The 19,826-nt window shown below is 40.4% G+C and overlaps 1 protein-coding gene across 17 annotated transcripts in view; it reads left to right on the top strand.

The window, feature by feature from the left end:
• TCF4 (transcription factor 4) overlaps positions 1-19,826 on the top strand; it is a 349,754-nt gene that overhangs the window by 174,798 nt on the left and 155,130 nt on the right. Inside the window, exon 1 of one of the 17 annotated variants that reach the window (XM_034642413.1) lies at positions 1,206-1,473. The exons of the other annotated variants lie outside the window; for them this stretch is intronic. The gene's annotated coding sequence lies outside the window, so the exon portion shown is untranslated. Of the gene's footprint in view, positions 1-1,205; positions 1,474-19,826 lie in introns of those variants that run through there. 17 annotated transcript variants of the gene reach the window in all.

Raw genomic sequence — 19,826 nt, 5'->3', positions numbered from 1 at the left:
CCTAAATTATAGTTTTCATAGGGGCTGGATGATGTTGTGTGAAAACAGGGTTGTATTGAGGGATAAAAATGTCTGTGAAAATATGATTTGTTGTCCCTTTTTGTTTCTGAATTGTTTTTGGCTGGAAGTCAAGGCCAGCAGGCTAACAGCAAAGCCGTCTCAAGGGAAGCATGCGTGAGCTAGAAAAATAAGAGTACTTTAATTAAATAATAAAATGCCAGTGTAATACAAAGGTATAGCATGTGTGTGTTTGTGTCTCTGTGCACTCTGCATTTGCATACTTTGCACTCTCCAGAGAAAGTCCAGTTCTAAAAATACTACCCAGAGCCAAAAGTATAAGCTTTGTTTTAGGACAATTGAGTTTTTATAGATGCTTTCTTTTTAACTTCAGTATCGGTATTAATCGTATGTTTAAAATATTTTGCTTAGGATTTAGACTTTTTTTTTTTGTAAGTGCGTTGGTTCCTTACTTGGGAGAACTCTTGATAGAATTTAATAATCCTCTCATATTCAAAGCTTTCTACCCAAACAGAATATACATTCTTCCTGTGCTAGAAAGGGAATGCTTGCTCTCGAACCTGCTCACCCTCCCATTTTCTTTAATGATACGGGAAAAAAATTCGGTTTTGAATTTTTGAAACAACCTGCTTCATATATCCTGGAAAATGTAAGCAGACAGTTCAGCAATTAAACAGAGCCTACGAAAGACGTTACCTTTATGTATCAGTCATATGTCACTAGAGGTGGAATTCTGGTGGAGGTTGATTTTTTTTTTTTTTATCCCCCCTGGATGTATTTGCATTTTTAAAATTGCCTCCTCTGGCCCAGCCACCCCTTCAATCCTATTCGGCATCTGAAAGCTTGGTTGCAATGAGGTGAACCAGTGCTTGGTTAGAACTCCTGCCACACAGGCTGCACGGTACAGTTCGTAGCAGTTTGTTTGGAAAGAATTCTGCAGGAAAGAAATTTACAGCCATTCCAGCACAACGGAAACATCTTTGGAATGTGAGTGCAAATGTTCGGGGCAGATAGCTCGGGCGACAAGCCTCTTAGTGCCGAGTCTCTAGTGTAAAGCTCCCCATTCCTGCAGAAGAGCCAGTTCCTGTGTATCTGGTTTCTGAGGGTCAAGGCAGAGGTCGTTAGAGTTTGGGGGAGAAGAAAGTTGACAACATCCTTCCTTTTTGCAGATGGTCATGGCAGAGGTCTCTGTTTTCGCCGGGCCTCTTTTTCTGGTCAATGAGAGAATAGGCTTCCTCGCCCCTGTATCCTTTCTTACTAATAGGAATTGGCGTGATTCCTCACAGACACAAAGATTTCCTCTGCTGAGTAAGCGCGAGGCCCCTTAACTTGTTAAAGCATCATCCAGACCGCGTGAGTCTGTCTGTGTATGTGCAGGGACGCAGACCCTTCCTCGGTTTGTGGGAAATACTTCCCTCGGGTGAAACTGAAGTTATTTTTTTTGGCAAACGCAAGGTGAGAAGTGGAAGGGGGCAGAGGGTGGAGTAGAGGTGGACGTACTGGTGTGTGATGGCTGAATTTCTGGGCCTTGGAAGGCTCATTTTGAGACATTCATGTCCAGGAAAATTCTGTTGTATATCGGAGTATGACTGCATGTGCTTTTCTTAAAAAGTCTTCATAATGTAGCTGTGGAGCGTGGAGATTTCTCTTTCTTATTTCTGCTTCATGGTCGTGAGTCTTGCAAGAACTATCTGTGCATGGTCTCAGCAGTATCCATAAACAGCGTGATCACTTAAGGATAAATAAAAGCAAAATTTCGGAAATTCCCTGATTGAGAAAATAGGGGCTGGAGCGGAAAAGTGCCCATATTATGAATTTCTGCTCTCCGTGAAATTTGAGAATAGAGCAGACCATAGTGTGTCTTCTAGTGAATGTTTCTCTTGTGCCGAATTGCTTTTTGAATATCCCTGTCTCCAACACCAGCTATGCAAACCAAAAAGAAAGGCAGAGTCTCGGGTATCTTGGGCTTCAAGTCTAAGTAGCAGATCACAGCTGAAATGATTCCCCACTGTGTGGCAAGGTGAGTGGATCTCCTGGAGAGGAAGCTTTTGTTTCTCCTGTTTACTACATTCTAGAGATGCTGGGTGGAAATCCTTTAGATGATGTGCCCTGAGGAGCTCCTAAAGCAGCTTTATCGTATTATAACAATGTATCCTGTGGACTTAGAGGGATGAGCACTGTTACATGTGAAGATGCTTATTCCAGTCCCAATAGCCTTTTGTTTGGTGTAGAGAAATAGTGGTGGTAAGCAACAGGTAGCGAAACGCTGTCCTGGAGAAATAAATTATTATTTTGAACTGTATGTCATCTCAAAAAATGCATCAGGTTAAAAAATATATATATATATAAATAATATGATTATATATAATATATATATATATAATCTCCATTATGTTTCTCTTGAGGATTTAACACTAATAGTGATAGACACGTGGCTTTTTAAAAAGCAGATATTTTAGCCAAAAAACAAATGCTGGCAGGATCTTTATTAAGTTGTTTTCATTTTAAATAGTAATGGGATAATATGAATTCATTAATGCATTTCCACGTAAGAGTATCAGAAGTAAACATGGTAACTTTTTCAGACTTTTGAAATTGTATAGAAAATGAACCAATAGACAAAGCAAAGCAGCCAAATGGACTTTTTTTTTAGTTTTCACTAAATATGGCAAAACTAATTTAAATCAAATTGGGGTACGGAAATCACACCCAGGCTTAAAATGTTCTTGCCAAATTGCAACCTCATACAACTTTTACTGGCAGAGAAAATAAAATTTATAATGGAAAGTCTGACAGAAATGAAAATGAGCGGAAATAAAGTTTTTCGCAAGATAGTCCAACCTTAATATGATAACCAGTAGCTAATACCTAATGGGCATCACTCCAGGTGACAAAAGGAAAAAAATGTCATTTGCTTTTGGCCTCTTTTGCTGCTTTGAAGAGAATGTTTGGCGATTGCAAACTTTTTTTATCTTGCTGAGATCTTCTGTTTTTGAATGAGATGATGATGTCAACACAAATGATTGTTATTAAGGCAGAAGTTTTCCCCTTAAATGGAAGTTCAGGATTGATTATCAGAAATTGTTTGTCTTTTCTTTTTTGGAATATAGCCCAGGTCTATAGCAGTGGTTTCATTATTAGTATCTCCTGGGCAAGATGTGTGTCGGGGTGTGTGTGGGTGTGTGTCGGGGGGTGGAGGTGGGGGGATGGGGGTGTGCCCTATATGGAAAACTGGGCCCTATCTGAGACCAATGAAATTAGAATCTTATGAGTTGGGCTTTTGCTTTTCTGACAATTCCCCAGGTGATTGTATTGTGCAGCTAGGTTTGATGATTTCCTAGAATGGTCTGTAGGAATACACTCTATTTTATAAAGAAGTGTCCAAAAGCTGGTATTGCCACCGACCTTGAAAAAGCTTTTAGACTTCTTGCCTTAATTTGATTATTCAAGACATGGAAGTATACTGCATATGTACTTCATTGAAAGGCAGTGAAAATTCGTGATTTACTGAAAATCAGGAAGATGCCTTGAAGTCTTTACACAAAATTCTGCAACTGAATGTCCCAACCCATATCTTGTTTTCTCAAGTGAAGTCCAAGGCTTTAACCTCATCCACATTCTTTCTTTTTCTCAGCAAGTAATCAAATAAGACTATGCTGATAAAGTTATTTGATGTTGAGATCTTAAAACTGACGGGATTGAAGAATTAGGCTTAATCTCAGATACTTTTGTTAAATTCCAGAAATTCTGAAAGTGTATAGAAAATGGGTTTTCTCTATATGAAATTGGATTTGCTCATAAACCTTGTCGTTTTGGGTTCATTGAAATAAAACATTATAGTTGGTTCTGAAATGAATGATACATTGAAGAATTTATTTTTTTTCTTTTAATTATTTTTATTTTTGATGCAAAAAGAATTTACAAATGACTTCATTCTACAACTTTGGGATCCTTTAAGTTTTCCTTATCTAAAGTCAAAATGGAAAGGATATAAGCAAAGAAGGCATGAAATCCTTTATCCCTTCTTAAGAAAAATGGCTATTTAGATCTTGTGGAAGCAGAAATACATCTTGTTTTTTTTTAATTTGACATTATGCTTTGTTTACGATGGACAGTGGGTCAGTCTGGGTCTAGTACATCCTTCCTAGGACCTTCCTCCATTCACGTACTATGTCTGTGTCCCGCCTTAGCACCTCAGGTCCCCTTCATAGTGCCTCTTGAATTTGCCATTACTTATGTTTGTTGAATGCTGGTTTCCACCAGGATTCTGTAGACTCCTACAGGGCAGGGACCTCGTCGGCTTTATCTTGCTCTGTGTACTCTGTGCCTAGCAGGGTGGGGATTGTGATACCCTAATGCCTATTTCCCCTGCATCACGTTAAGGAATCATTTTGAGAGAGGGAAGTCTGAAGATGGCAATGTATGAGAACCATATTTATCACTGGTCTTATAACCTACAAAAATGAGAAAATCATATTGTCTCAAAGAAAGCCCTTTAGAAGTCTGCCCTTCTGTCATGCTGTGCGGGCCCTGGAAGGACACAGAGGTCATACCTTGGAGAGTCCCTCATCCCTCACCCTCAGGGATCTGACTGCCAGCCTGGTGGTGATCTCACTGTTCGAGGCCTGAACATTCTGAAAGGAAGCGACAAGGGAATTCTATGTTCTGGGTTTCTGCTGGGCGCGTAATTGGAACCAAAGGTCGCAATCCAGTCTCATCCTTTCTGAGTGTGCCGGGGAGGACAGTGGGGCAGATTATTTAAAATCATGACGACTTCAGACCTCCCAGGGCCCGAGTTTGCCGTGGGTATGCCATTGCGACTCTGCCCCAAGCAGGTTTTCAGGGCACCAGCTTGTTTGTTTGGGGGGCATGCTATGAGTGTGCCTCTCACCCAACAGCCTCCCCAGTGCTCACCAGACAATGGAACCATTCTTTCCTTGTATTGGTAAATAGATATTTATTGGCCCTCTACTGATCTGTTAGGTATCTAAGGAGAAAAACAAAGGGAAGCTCTTGCATACTTTCCCTTCAACACCCCCACTAGCAGCCTTTTGGATATCAACAGAGACAATCAAGCTCCATTTGTTTAGTTAAAAAATTTTTTAGAAATTTTATATAGTATAAATTTTCAAATACTCAGAGAAGTTGAAAAAGATAATAAAATGAAATACCATATACCCACCATTTAAACAGTTGTTAATATTTGTTATATTTGCTTCATGTATATAAATACATATACACATTTTTCAGTGAACCATTTTTAAGTGGCAGACCTAATAAGATTTCACCCCTAGATTTTTCAGCATGTGTCTTTTAAAATTATAAACACTTAGACATTGAAATGAAATACTGTTATCATCCCTAAAGAAAATAACAATAGCTTCCTAATCTAATACCCTATTTGTATTCAGGTTTCTTAGATTGTGCCCCCATGAAAATGTCTTCAATAGCTTTTTTTCCGTCATTGCATTTATGCGTGGTATTTGGTTTCTATGTCTCTTTATGATTTCTTTTAAACTAGAGCAATTCCTGTAATTTTTTTAAAAATGCTGTTTACTTTAAAGAAATCAGGCCAGTTGTCTTGAAAAATATTCTCCCATCTAGAATGATCAGAATTTATTTCTTTGTGGCGCTGTTTAATTTGTTAAATTAGGTCAAAAGATTTCTTCATATGGATGTTGCACATTTTTGGCCGGAGTAGTTCATAGATGATGCTGTGTCCTTCGTACTACATTCCATCTGGAGGCATATAATGTCAGGATATGTTGCTATTTGATGATGCTAACTTTAATCATTTGGTGAAAGTGGAGACCCCCAGATCTTTGTATTGTAAAAAAACCTTTCCCTTTGCAAAAAGGGAATCAACAAACACTCTTTGTGTTGATACATCAGCACTGGGCAAATATCCGGTTCCTCAGTAGTCTTTGACCTGATGGTTTTAGCATACATTGATGATGCTTCCCTGTACTAGATTTCGAACTAGTGATTTGTTTAAAAAACTCCATCAGTCCATCTCCATTTATAGCTGACATTCTTCTGTGAAAAGCTTCCTTTCATTGTTCATATTTTAGTGCTGGTAATTTAAGTACTTCATACATATACAAATAAATGTTAATAATGCTTGTATTAAACATGGTACTGGAGGGTACTGGGAGCATTAAAGCATTCTTCGAATCTCATAAGGTATATTGCTAAAACAACAGTTATAGCTCAGCTAAAGGTGAGAAAAGCTTTAATTGCAGGAGGAAGGGGGTAATTATAGGTATGTTTCCTTGCAAACTAAACTCTAGTATTCTTTTGCTGAAATTTGGGACCTTATGACAATCTGTATCCCTCGTTGTTAGATTAATCTTGTCATAAGCACTGGAGTTTCTCTAGATTCTCATATTGCTCCCTCTGTACTCTAGTAATTATTCTTGAAGACCTCATGAGGCTGACCATCAGTGGCTGACCCATGGGGTCTGGTAGGCAGCTGTGTTGCTCAGGGTTGCTCCATGGAGGGTCATCGAAATAGTGGGTCTGGCTCCTCCCCAATCTTTCCACAACCCTGATGTGACCGATGAGTGGGTGTCAAAACGAATGGGTTTCTAAATGTTAGTCTGGGCTCTATCTAGAGGAAGCCTGGGAACTTAATATTAGGTGCTGGTATAAACCTCTATGGTGATTATCATTATCCTCATTTAATAATTAAGAAAACGAAGCCCAGAGAAGTAAAGCAAGCAGGCCTGAGGACACAGCCCAAGCAAGCCCAAGAGCCAAATTTTGATCTCTAAAATGTCCCATTTTAAAACCAGTGCTCTTCCACCGTGGGTTCCCTGCTGCCCCAACCCATGATGAGATTTCTAGGCTCAAAGATCTGTATTACAGCCCATCTGGAAAACCGCTTCTGGTAGATTCCAGGCCCACTGGAGAGTCTGGGACTGACATGGTGCCTGGAACAGTAGTTTCACTCAGGTCTGTTCAGAGTGGGCTAGAACTCTGAACACCTTGAGGAGGGCGGCTCGAGAGGGGAGGGGGGCACATGGCTTCTGACTCTGAGGCCTTTTTTTGCTGTTATTGTTTTTAAATAAACCACATGTGTCTATATGCATGATCCCTTTTGTAACATCCTCAGAATTAGCATGTGCAATTTCATTAAAACCAATAAAGATTCCCTGTGAAAAGGCTGGGGAAGGATATGCCAATTCACATTTTAGCAACAGCATGAACACTTTCTTAAAAATGTATAGATTATATTTGGGCCTTCCTTTTTGTGCAATGCAAGCAGAATATGGTTTGCTATTACATGAATTTGGATTCTTCATAGATCAAATTATTTTTCCAAAAATATAAGAACTACTTAGAGTGAAATTCTGAAACCAGACCTTTTGCAGGCTCTTAAATGTGACCCCATAAGTTTTCGCTTATGGCATTTAACTCATTTGTGAAATACATGACACGACAAATATGTGTTAGAAGCATAGGCAAGTTTTGTACAATAGTTCAGGACAGCGAGTGCATTAAAAAAAATTGAAATTGCTTTGAGATGATATATGAGACACCAAAAGAAGTGAAGTCCTGGTATATCTAAATGGAGATTTTCACCAGAATCTTGGGATTAACTTCTCTTTTCTTATAAAAAGTATTCAAGGGTTTTTAATGAACACTAGCAATTAGACATTCAATTCATCTTTATATTTTTGATATGTAAAGAGAGAGGGGAAAATCAATTAATGACTAAACAATTGATTTAAATTAACACTGAGGAGTAGTTGATAAAATTTCATGTTGAAATGTACCTGCCCGTGGTGTGTAGAAATCGGTATAGGCCTATAGCTTCTTTCCATAAGAAAGGCAATATACTCCCAATTCAGCGTCAGGAAAACTTTTCAATATTAAGTGGCAGAAATATTTATTCCTTTATCTATGACCATGCTTGGAATGGTTTCATTATTAAGGAGATACCTTCTGAGACTCTTAAAACTGAGACCCCAAATTAAAATAGTGGGAACACTGTAAGATACCAACAAACCTCCATAATCTTTTTAAAAATAAACACTTTAGAAAGGAATAGATACCGAGTCTGCTGCTGGGCCTGATATGGTAGCTGCTTAGAAGGGAGCCTCATCCTTTGAAAAAGTGTGTGTGTGTTCTGGATATTTACGTGGATTTCTTTACATACACCTTCTCTCACAGATAAACTAAACTGAGCTTCCTAAAGCATGGACCTTTTATGTTCACTGTGTTCTTTATTATCTAACAGAAGTAGTTTCTTGGGAGAAGAAACCCCGCAAGAATACATAGCTGCATTTGCTTCAGCATTTCTAATGCCGAAATGTTTTTTCATAGTATGGCACTTATTTTTGTACTTAATAAAGGGAGAAGTCACATTGTGGTGGGATAGCATCTTCGGCCCGGCACTTCCCCGGGTTTTGTTGAATAGCGTATACTGTCACTGTTTAATTCTTACGGTACTTAATCAAATCTATATATTCCTTGATTTCATTACCCTTTCCTTTCAAAAGACATCTTCCAGTGAAGGCTTTCTATGACATTTAAAAAAAAAATACTAGATATATCTTATTTTCAACCTACCTCAAAGCCACGTTTGTGTGAATTTGGGATGACAAAGCAGTGATAAGAAAGTAATTAGGAAGAGTATCATTGAGCTTTTCAAGCAGTGACCATTCTCTAGAGCTCTAGATGTGGGGGTCCCTATGAGCCAGAGTTTGACCGTGCATGCACACAGAATAATCTGAGCTCATTTGTACAGTGATAATGAACAGCAGGGCACTGAATCTTTTCAGTTTTATTGGTATTGTATACAGTAAGTTATTAAATTTCATCTTTGTAATACACCTGCAGTAAAATAACAAAACATTGCTGCACTTAAGGAACATGTGTGTGTGGTACAATGCCCTCCCCCATCATTTCAGCCTCCCCCCCCAACAGCTGCTTACAGATTTCAAGATCCATTGTATATATTCCCTTGAGCCCACCTCTAATAATCGAGACACATCTGCCATTGCAGTATTATAGGCATATGTAGTTTTATTGAAAACTATACCTGTAAAAAAATTAAATAACTCCTACCTCAATTAAATTGGCAAGCTACCTTTTGCAAAGATCATATTGCAGACCTCCTGAGACCCAGTGAGTTCGTTCATACATCATTAAGTATGTTATTTTTTATTTAGCCAAGTAGCTAGCTTTTCTCATACTTTGATAATAAGTCACTTTCATCTATTCTCACTTTTGTCTTCCTTTTCCCCTCATCTTCACTTATAAAAGAATATACCATGCAGGTTGTATGAAGGAAACACCGAGAGCCTCACTGAAGTAAACGCAGGATAAATAAAGTCAAAGGGAAAGGACCCAGCATGTAGCTTTAATTCTTAAGTGATTATTAAAAAGACACAAAGGCTACAACATCAGGATCGAAATCTTAACTCATCTTGTACTTTGATAGAGATTTTTACAATCCTTTCTAGAGATCAGTTTGATCACCATAATGGCAGAAAAGGAAATAGTATGAAGAGGGAATGAGTTAGGAGGTCATACAAAGCATATATAGGTGATTAGATTAAGTTCCTTACCTTAACATTTACATTTTTTTGGAGAATGAGTCAATAATAAATGTCTATAAAGTAATTTTTTTATCCAGACTGGAATAAAACACTTATGTAGGGTGTCTCTATAATGATTCGTAGTGATTTCATCACGCCACAAGTACAGTGATTGCACCAAGAAGAAAAGTTTGTAAACTTGCTTGCTATTGTCACAAAATTCTAAAGACAAGATGCCCACTATATGAATAGGAAGAAAACTATATACCCTTTTAGGAGAATGTGAAGGTTTCTCATTGCATAGTTTCTTAGAAAGAAACCGTGTTTTGTCCTATTCAAAAGGCAGCGTGTGAATGGACTGAGGGAGTGAGACATGGATGCCTATTCCCAAAGTGAGCGCAGACTTGGAATATAGATCCTCGGATGACCTTTGGAAAGTGGATGGTTTCATAGGAAGGAGTCACAGATAAATAGGAAGTGATTGTTGCTGTAGCGGAGGAAGAAAATCAAGCAGCCTTATTGATCACCAGTCAGGATTAAAAATAGTTGCATGCTTAAATGATGAATTTTCTTTTTTGATAAGACTACTGATAAAAGCCAGTGGTCATTTGGTTCCCCTGGGAGTTGTCTGTGCTAGTGAGATTATGCCCAGTCTCTGATCAATGAGGGTATTTTCTACCCCTCTCGTGGTTCACAGAGATTCAAAGGTTAATGGGGATAAAAAGCCAAGTCTAGGGGGCGCCTGACCGGCACAGTAGGTGGAGCATTCAGCCTCTTGATCTCCGGTCATGAGTTCGAGCCCCATGTTGGACATGGAGATTATTTAAAAAAAAAAAAAAAAAAGCCAAGTCCTAGATAGGGTCATTGCTTACAAGTAGGGTCCAACACCCAGAGAGACTCAGAATTCAAGATCTTAGGGATCTTAGGAGGATTTCAACTTTGTGGGTTTTTTTTTTAATAGAAAATTACATTATAAATTCTAAACAAACTTTTTGAGCAAAACTCATGCACAAGTTGGGGAATATTACTTAATTCAGGCCATACTACTCCTTTGAAGCCCCATCCACTGAACTTTCTTCTCCTGGATGTGATTGCCTTCTACGGAAACATCTATTGCCGGTACTTTTGAACTGTCACACTGAGCTCTGTGACTCAGAACTGTCATGTGGAGAGTGACTGGTCCAACACAACATCAGCAGTGGTAAAAGATGTGCTGTGGACAATGACATGTGTAAAGAGCAATGTCAACAGCTGCCACTACTCGGACATTGTCCCTCAAGGAGTCTTTCTGCGTCTCCACCACTTAGCTGCGGTGAGAGAGAAATCACTAATAGGGACCTATTCTTCTCAGTCCTACTTGCACTTAGTTACCGAGTAAGATTTGCTTGAATTTGTTTCCAGAGCACAAGTGCTAGGTGTCATCGTGTCCATGGAAAGAACATTTAAGTTGGGGTTTTACACGTGGGGGAAGGGATTATTCTTGGATTTATTTCTAGGAGAACTTGTTCCCTATTCCCTTTTGCAGATAACACATACACCCTTTCGTTCCTATTTCACACTTCATTACAGAGCAGATTTTCATCCCATTGTATCCTAGGTAACTATACTATCCTCTTAAATTTCCTAGTGTGCCTTCAGAAACTCAGATGTCAAGATTGGAGGCTCCTATGGAGTTCTAGTCAATAGGTCTCCCTTAGTTACCTGGTGCAAATAATTTTATCTGTGTTCTAGATATTTATAGATATTGCTCTAGAAATAGAATGCAGACATACTAAATCAGCTCTGTAGAACCTCAGCCAGCAATCAGAACATTCCAGAACATTCCACAATAATATATTCCACCATATTTTCATTTGGTTGTTCAGTAAACATTTATTATGAAATAGCACCTTATTCCCCCCTCCTTGACTCCCCAAAGGTCATTATATCACTCCCTTCATAGAGGGTTTGAGTCATCTCATTGACAGCTCTAACACATTCTTCCCAAGTTCATATTCTTACATTTATTTAGGTATATTTTTTGAAGGACTAGAGTAAAATGTGGCAATTGAAGTATTGTGCTTTTGACCTTGAAGTTTATCAACTGAATTTCCTCTCAAGATCAGTCCTCCCATCTATGTTGGCTTGGTGACTGAGCTCCAGGTGCCATCAGAGACTTCTCTGTCTCCCTCACCCCCAGAAGCCCTCAGTTTTCAGATTTCATGGATTCTGCTTCCTGTACCAATAAATCTGCCCCATCCTGCACACTCCCAGTCACCACTGTTGCTGTCTCTACGCTCTACTTCCCTCCATCCCCACCTTCTCCCTCACAGGGCAGCTGGAGCTGTTTTCTCCATAAAACCCTAATGCCATTATGCCCTTGCTTAGCCTCCCTTTGTGGCTTCAGGGGCCCATCCTTAGCATGATGTACAAACTCTTGATAGCTTGGCCGTTGTCTTGGCCTCCAGCCTTGTCCTTCACACTCACTCACATCTGTTCCAGCCATACTGAGCTGTTTGTAGTTCCCTTAAGGGCTCTTTCATAATTCTCTCTTTCTTTACAAGAGCCCTTCCATTGGCCTGGAATACCTGCACTCTGTTTCTCCTTCTCCCCTTACATTCATTTTACCGGTAACTCATGCTCTTCATTCAGATTCAGGTCATGCATTGTTTCCGCCAGGAATCCTTGCTGTTCTACCCAGGCCAGAACGAGGGGCTGTCTTCTGAGCTCAGGTAGCCACTTCTTTCTCCTGACAATTGTCACACTCTCCACAGCCAGAAAACCCCAGGGAGCAGGGCTGTCATTTCTATCTCCAGTGCCTAACAGAGGACACTCAGTGAGTGTTTGCTCAAGTTTCAGTGGATGGATGAGTAAATGAATAAATGAACCAACAACAGTAACACATTATATAACTTGTGAGCAAATAACTTACGTTTAAGCACTTCCATGCAAATTTTTTGTCTTAAATTAATCATGCCAGTGATCCCAGTGAGGTAGGGACTATTTTTAATCCCCATTTTATTGATAACAAAACAGAAACACTCAGAGCAATTTTGTCACTATTAATAGCAGGTGGCAGAGATGGGACTAGGGGATAGAGTCCTCTGGCTCCAGATTTATCATTTTCCCTATCGCTTCTTTATTTCTGAATAAAGTTGGTGTCACTTTTTGTCAGAGCAAATAGCCCCCAGAGTCTTTTCATAGATGGTTCCCTCTCTCTTTTCACTGTTACCTTAGGTATCATCCAGCTTAGAGCACTGGGACCTCTCTCTGTCAGTGAGAAAGACTGCATTTCTAAAGAGGGTGTGATGAACCTGGCAATCTCGATCTCCAGAGCGTTGTCTTTAGAGAGCTGCAAAAGAGAGTATTTTGAATGTTTCCCATAAGTAACTACAAGTTGTACACAATATGGTGCACAATCCTGAGTATCGGTTACCTGTCGGTGGTAGTGACTCTACTCCACTGGTAGAAGGACCACGATCCACCTGAGCATGGTGAGGCCTTGAAGCCGAGGGGTGAGGTGCAGTGCCAACTACGTCTTGTCCCCCTGCATTTCCTCCTTCACTCGCCGGGTTGCATCTTGCATCTTGCTTCTTGCATCTTGCTTCACAGAGGCTGGGTAGGAACAGGGAAGAAGTGGATGAGCTGAGTAGGGCATGATTTTCTTCTTCACATTTCCTTCACATGATTCTTTTTCTTTTAACCTTGAGATAGGACATGAAAAAAAACTGATGATAGTGAGTTTAACTTGTGTTTATATTATTGAAATCCTTAAGGATAGAATGTTAGAGTATGAAAGGACTTAAATGCCACCTGGTACCTCCTGCTGCCTTATAGCAAATGGGAAAATAAAGCTCAGAGAGGTTAAGAGACTTGTCAGCGTCACACAGGAGACAGTCATATAGACACACCCAAAATGGTTAAAATTTCAATAGTGTGTGACATCGAAATTTTTCCTTGATATTTTTATAGCCTTTTTCTTCTGGAGAATATAGGGCTACCCTAGACCATGAAGTAATAGCCAGTAGCAGCTGAAAGTACATCCTGAAGAAATTTCTAGACGAGTATCCCTTTGTTCAACAACCACTGAATTGCGCCATCGCAGAGCCAGAGGGTGTAGTTTGCTTGTAAATACTGAGTTTTTGAAATGTCACTGTAACATTGGAAAAATGTTGTCTCAGAAGGTTGCCAAAGTGACAGAATCCCGACATTGTAAATACCAGCCAACACAAGTGCTCATAAATGACAGGAATAAAATATATTTGACTAAATCCATAATAATCACTGATAACACTGTTTACCCTCAATGACCAGGAGCTGTGAACTTGGATAAAAAGCACATGTGTGCAGATATCATTAATGTGTCTGAGCCTCTAGCCATTCCAGAGTATTCTGATGGAAAAGCTCCCTAAATATGTAAAAGCTTTACAAAAACTAAGAAACGAGTGTGCAAGATAGGGTGTCAAGCAGCCCCTAATGGAACTGGAGAGAGTCTTGACTATCTTCAGCACCCCAGAGGACTGATAAGGCCCCCATTGTTCTGGTCAGAACCAAACTGTGAGCCAGGCGGGCAGGACCGTCAATACTCTGTTTTCCATAGATGTGATTCCTAGAAGGTCCATTTGCCACGAGCAATAGCTCACACACAGGCCATGTTCTCGAGAGAAAGAAAAATTGGAATGAACTTAAAGATTAAAAGCCTCAGAGCAACAAAGGCAGGATTTCCACGAGAACCTGCACTATACTTTAACTTGAGAGGGATGGCAAGGTGGCCAGACCTCCCTCCAGTCTTAATATATCTGTAGCCCGGGCTTTTTCTCAGTAATAATTTCTTCCTCTGTAGAAATGATTGCCTCCTTCCCTCTTCTGTTCTAGCATAAAAATGGGTATTAGGGGCTCTAAGCGGATACGTACAAGGTGGCAGCCAGCATGCCCTTAGCCTCTGTGATGTGGCTATTCTCCCTGCCGCAAGCACCCCCCCTCCCCATCTCCCCAACATCCCAGGAATGCTCCGGGACAGTAGAGACTGCCTGGCAGTGTGCTGGCCCCTCCCTGTGTTTCAGCCGGTGAGAGAGATAGGAAGAGTGGCATGTTGGTTCCAGGAGCTGCTCCCACCGCTGCTCCGAAGCTGGGACGAAGTGGGGTGGCCTGGAATGACCTCCTTGGTTTTGTGTGTGCAAAATACTTGGTCTTTTGCCTTGAAAGACTCCTGTATTGTTTGATTTTTTTTTTTATAGTAAGCATTGCTTTCATAACTAAAAATAAAAAACTGCATTCAATATTAGAAATACTCAATGCTGATGAGATTTGGGAAAAGCTACAAAATAACACATGGCAAATTGACGTTCGACCAAGAAATTACGGCGATTGTGCTTCTTGGATTTTTAAGTTTAGGAAAGAATTCATAAGAGGGGAAAAAGCATTCAGTCAGAAGGTGCCCATTTTAGCATTTAGCTAGAATAGTGGTGAAGAGTTTGAAATGATTGGAGTGTCCAATGTCCAAGGCTACGTGATGTTGATATATTTTGGTGTCCGTGAGTAGGGCCTATGTGGATGATAATACAGCTTTAAAAAGAGTATGGATGGAGTAGGGAGCAGGAGTATCCCAAGTCCTTAGGAACTCAGTGATTGGCTGGACATCCTAGTGACATTAAACCCAGCCAATCCTGGATGGCAGGAAGAGGGGCCTGCCCTTCTGGTTTGACTCAAGAGATGTAGGTGTTGGTGTTGGAGTTGGAGAAGTGGTGACTGGTCTCACGCTCTGTGAGGGCACTGCTCCTTGTTGGTCATGAATGCAGACAGAGATTGAATGGCTTCTTACATTTCTCGCAAAGAAAGACAGCTTTGTCTTGCAGAGATGAGGCAGTGGCCATGGGGACAGTCTGCCACTTGGGACACCCTGCAGTGATGGTCCCATTGCTGGTCTCTGGGCTCTGACAACCATGTGTACCTCCAGGGCTAGGAGAGCTGAACTAGGGCTGGAAAAGCCTTGAAGTCTGACTTTTTCTCTCGACTCTTGAAGGACGCGTATCCCCAGTATTTACTCTTTCCACTTCTCCTTTTCACACTCCACTGGTTTTTAAAATTATTTTAGAAAGAACTTTGGGGGTTTATTTTAGGCATGGCAGGCAGATTCAACTCTTGTGGGGTAACTGAAGAAGAAGGAGAAGGAGAAGGGAAGGAGAAGGCGAAGAAGAAGAAATGATAAACGTGGTCAGGGTACATACCGGGTGCACGTGGAAGATCTCGGCTACATTAGGGTCAATTTCAGTGAGACTGTATTTTGTTAAAATTCCTCTCTCTCTAAAATGGACTTTTGGTGTTTTGACTTCTGCAATGCAGGTGGACAGCCGCAGATTTGACTTAGTATCCACTTGGGTTATCTGCCCTGTTTTTCTTCCTGAATCCTCTGCTTCCAATCAGCTGCTCTTTTAGAAACCAAAGAGAAGTAAAAGAGAGGGAGGGGGAGAAAGCGAGGGAGGGAGAGAAAAACAGAGAGAGAGAGAGGGAGCGAAAGAGAGAGAGAGAGATTTTTATTATCAGCGGGTAAAAATACCTGTCAGGCTCATAAGGTAGCTCCTTAGTGAATTTAGCATTTAATTATTAGTTTGGAGGGGATATCTTTGAGCTTAAGAGTTAGCTAATTAAGAAAATAAGTGTAAGATTTGGGGAACTCATTTTTCTGCTCTCTCGGTCCCCTGAGTTTCCCCTTCAGCCCTACTTTCAGATTTACTCCAACCTCAGGCCCCCCCACCTCCATCCCCAAAATATTTAACATTTGTTAAAACTCAGAATTTCAGCTTCCTCTATGAGGCTCTATCCCCAAATTGCCCCCTGGTGGTTAGAGGGGAGAAAGACAAGATGAAGGATGGGGAAAAGGTGGATCATTTTGCGTCTTGACGTCTAATACAGATTTCTCTTTATGTATAATGGGTATTGATATAATTCAGTCTCAGTGTAAAATAACCCTGAATAGGTTAGTGTGTCACTGTGTTTCCTTTTGGGTCATTTTGCTGCAGGGATTTCTTTCCCCATTCTTATTCCTGTTTCTTTTGGTCTCATTTTTGTTTCTACATATAGTGTTGACCAGAGCATTTGTAACAGTACTAATAACACTGGGGTGAGTGAGAGAGAGAGGGAGAGAGACACATACATACACAAGACTGAGAATAGGATAGTTGAAGACTGTGCATGCTGTCACTTCGTGTGCTGGTGTGAGCAGTGCTGGGAAGGGCTGTGATTTTATAGGCAAGCTGATTAGCCAAGCACTTGTCACCTCCATGGCTGCTCATTGGCCTAGTGAGTGTGAGCATGCCATCTCATTGACAGCTGTCTGTTGTCAGAGGGCCATCTTTTCTCCTTTTCAGTTTGACTGAACACAACAGAGACATCTGCAGAGCTCTTTGCAGCTCTGACAGTGTTACCCTGCCTGCCAGCCCTCTCACTCAGAAGGCGGCATAATTGAAGAGCTCAGAAGAGAATATTAACCCATTGACCATCTTGGTTTGGGATATTTTGGCAAAAAAAGTGTCTTTTTGAGGTGACCCCAAGTCTGTCTAGATAGAGGAAGGTATGAGATCCTGTGTGGTGATGAATCGGGCTAGTAGAATGTAAAACGTCTTGGCAGTAATTGGCCGTGGGATGGCAGTCGATCTGAGTATATGGAATAGGACCAGAGGTTCATTTTTAGGATAGACCCAGTATTTCATGGTGGGGTTAAACAGGGGGGCATCCTAGCACCTCACCATTAGTATGTTCTTTGAAGGTGATAATGGCACATTTGACTTGTGTAGCAACAGTAGTCCTTGGGATACATGTGCTTTTGGATGAGGTGTTGCTCCTTTTTCTTTTCAAGCCAAATCAGACACTGCCTGGTTTGGGGCAGATTCCAGAATCTCCGTGAGAGCATAGCCTCTGTATTTCATGCAGTGTGTTGCTAGCCCTGTAGAACCCCGGACTGCCTCTCTAGGACATTACCTATAAACTAGAGATACCAAGTTGGGTTTTTATGATGGGGAAATAGTTTAAATTTTTATGCAGTTTTCAGCATGGGAGTTTAAATGTTTAATTCTTTGCTTCACCATAGTACCTTCCAGTGAAGCTCTGTTTACTTGAGCGTCTATTGGAGCTGATACAACATGTAGACATGCAGCGCTTGGTTTGGGCTAAGTCACAGGGATTTGTCCTACATTTGCAAATGATTTAGTGGTATCTGAAGTATAACAGGAGGAAAATATTTAATTGTATTCATTAAAAAAATAATTTAGAAAGGAAAAGTATGGGGGAATGTTGATTACATTGCTTTTTACTCTTTCTTTGCTTTATGCAGTTCCCCTCATTCATGATTTTGCAACAAGCCTTTGTCACTGAACCTGGGTGAGAAAGGAAGATCTGAGAAAATTTGAGTAACTTGTTTCAGACTGTCTGTACTTTCGTTTTAGAGATTTATTTATTTTAGTAGAGAGCACCAGCATGTGCATGGTGGGGTGAGGGACAGAGGGAGAGGGAGAGAAGCAGACTCCCCACTGACTGAGGAACCCCATGCAGGGCTCGATGCAGGGCTCCATCCCACAACCCTGACATCAGGACCTGAGCCTAAATCAAGTCAGACACTCACCAGCTGAGCCACCCAGGTGCCCCTCAGACTGTTTATACTTTAATGCTATGCATATGTGGTCCCATTTGGGGGTTAGTATTAGACAAAGGTAGTGTCATTAAACTGGTTGGAGAAAATTCAGCCAAGTAGACAATTAAGACTCCTCTTCTAAGTTGTTGTTTTAGACTAAGTTGGGAATGATTGATCAGAATATTTAGAATCTAGCAGTTCCTAGTCCTGGCAGGGGTTGAGGGTGGTCAGATAACTGAGTTCTTATCCTGCCTCCAACTCTAAGTAGCACCGTTTTGAAGACTCAATTTCTACCTCTGTAATGTGAAGGGTTGGCCTAGATGGTTTATGAGATCCCTGCCAGCTCCTGGTGTCTATGGTATCAGAACAGGGGATAAGGAAGGAGAATATACACCGGTAGCCCTTAGACATCTCAGAAATTTTTGACCCATTCCCAAAACAACATGTATAAGGTGGCAACTCTTTGCCCTCAGAAAGGATAAGAAATATAGAAAGTATTCAAGAGATATACAGTTAGCCTCCATTAATTACTTTCTTCTTAATTTCTGTTGAGTAGAAATGATAAGTGATTTTCCTTTTTTTGAAAACAAAGTTTAATGAAGGTAATGAGAGTGGAGAGAGAAGGTTCAAGCAAGTGGGACTCATGACTCACCTGCATAGTTATGATCCCTCTTGGAAGATGATAGTTTTATCCAAGATACTAGGAGTGCTGTGTCAAACCCTTATGCTGCAGTATTCAATCGATTCTAAGACATTTTTTTTTTCACATTTTAACACCTCAGAAATTTATGGTATGCCAATTTAATTGGCAACCTTTTTTTCTTCTTTGGTGGTAAATAGATAATGATGTGTCTTACATTCAATGACATTTTATATATGATAAAATATAATTCTAAGACGGGGAAGCAAGATTTTTTTTCTACTAAGAAAGCCTAAGTGACTTCTTTATTTTTGACTAAGGCTGTGAATGTCCTTTTCAATCACTTTGAAGAATCCAAATTGCCTTAGGAAAGCAATTCATGGACAAAGCTCACCCTCCCAGAACTCTGCACATAATCCCCATTTGAGGAAGGAGGGATATACACGAATACATCCTCATGTGGAAGGAATATTCTGAAGCCAATTTCACAACTTCCATTTGGCTTTTATAACATTTTCTTTTTCTAGAATTACTCCAGTTACATTGAGTCAGAAATGCCAGATATCTTCTCCAAAGGAAGGTCAAGAGTCTTTGCTAATTTCCAAGCTGAAAGAATTCTCCCCTAGCCCAATATTAGTCAAGGTTGTCAGTAAATCATTTAGACTTTAATTTTTTCAACAACTTTTAGAGTTTGTTGATACTGTAGAGATACTCTAATCCAAATTCTCATTTCACAGATGAGTAAATGGAGAAATAGTAAGTCACTCGTCCAGGGTTTCATTCAGATAGAACCTGGGTAGCCAGATGTTCACTTTTGACATTCTCGCCTCTAAGCTCCATAGAGTATAAGGAGAACGGGATTGACAACGGAACAGTGTCCTAGATGTCTTCTGCTTGTATTTCTGGGCATTGCACTCGCATTTGTATGAGTGAATACAGTTGGATTCCTTTGGTTCATGTCTCTGAATGTTACATTAGTTTCTCTGCCTGACATACTTTCAGATTAATTCGTAGGTGA

The sequence above is a fragment of the Ailuropoda melanoleuca genome, chromosome 14, assembly GCF_002007445.2.
Source record: "Ailuropoda melanoleuca isolate Jingjing chromosome 14, ASM200744v2, whole genome shotgun sequence".
NCBI classification, from domain to species: domain Eukaryota; kingdom Metazoa; phylum Chordata; class Mammalia; order Carnivora; family Ursidae; genus Ailuropoda; species Ailuropoda melanoleuca.
This window is presented reverse-complemented; position numbering and strand designations above follow the sequence as displayed.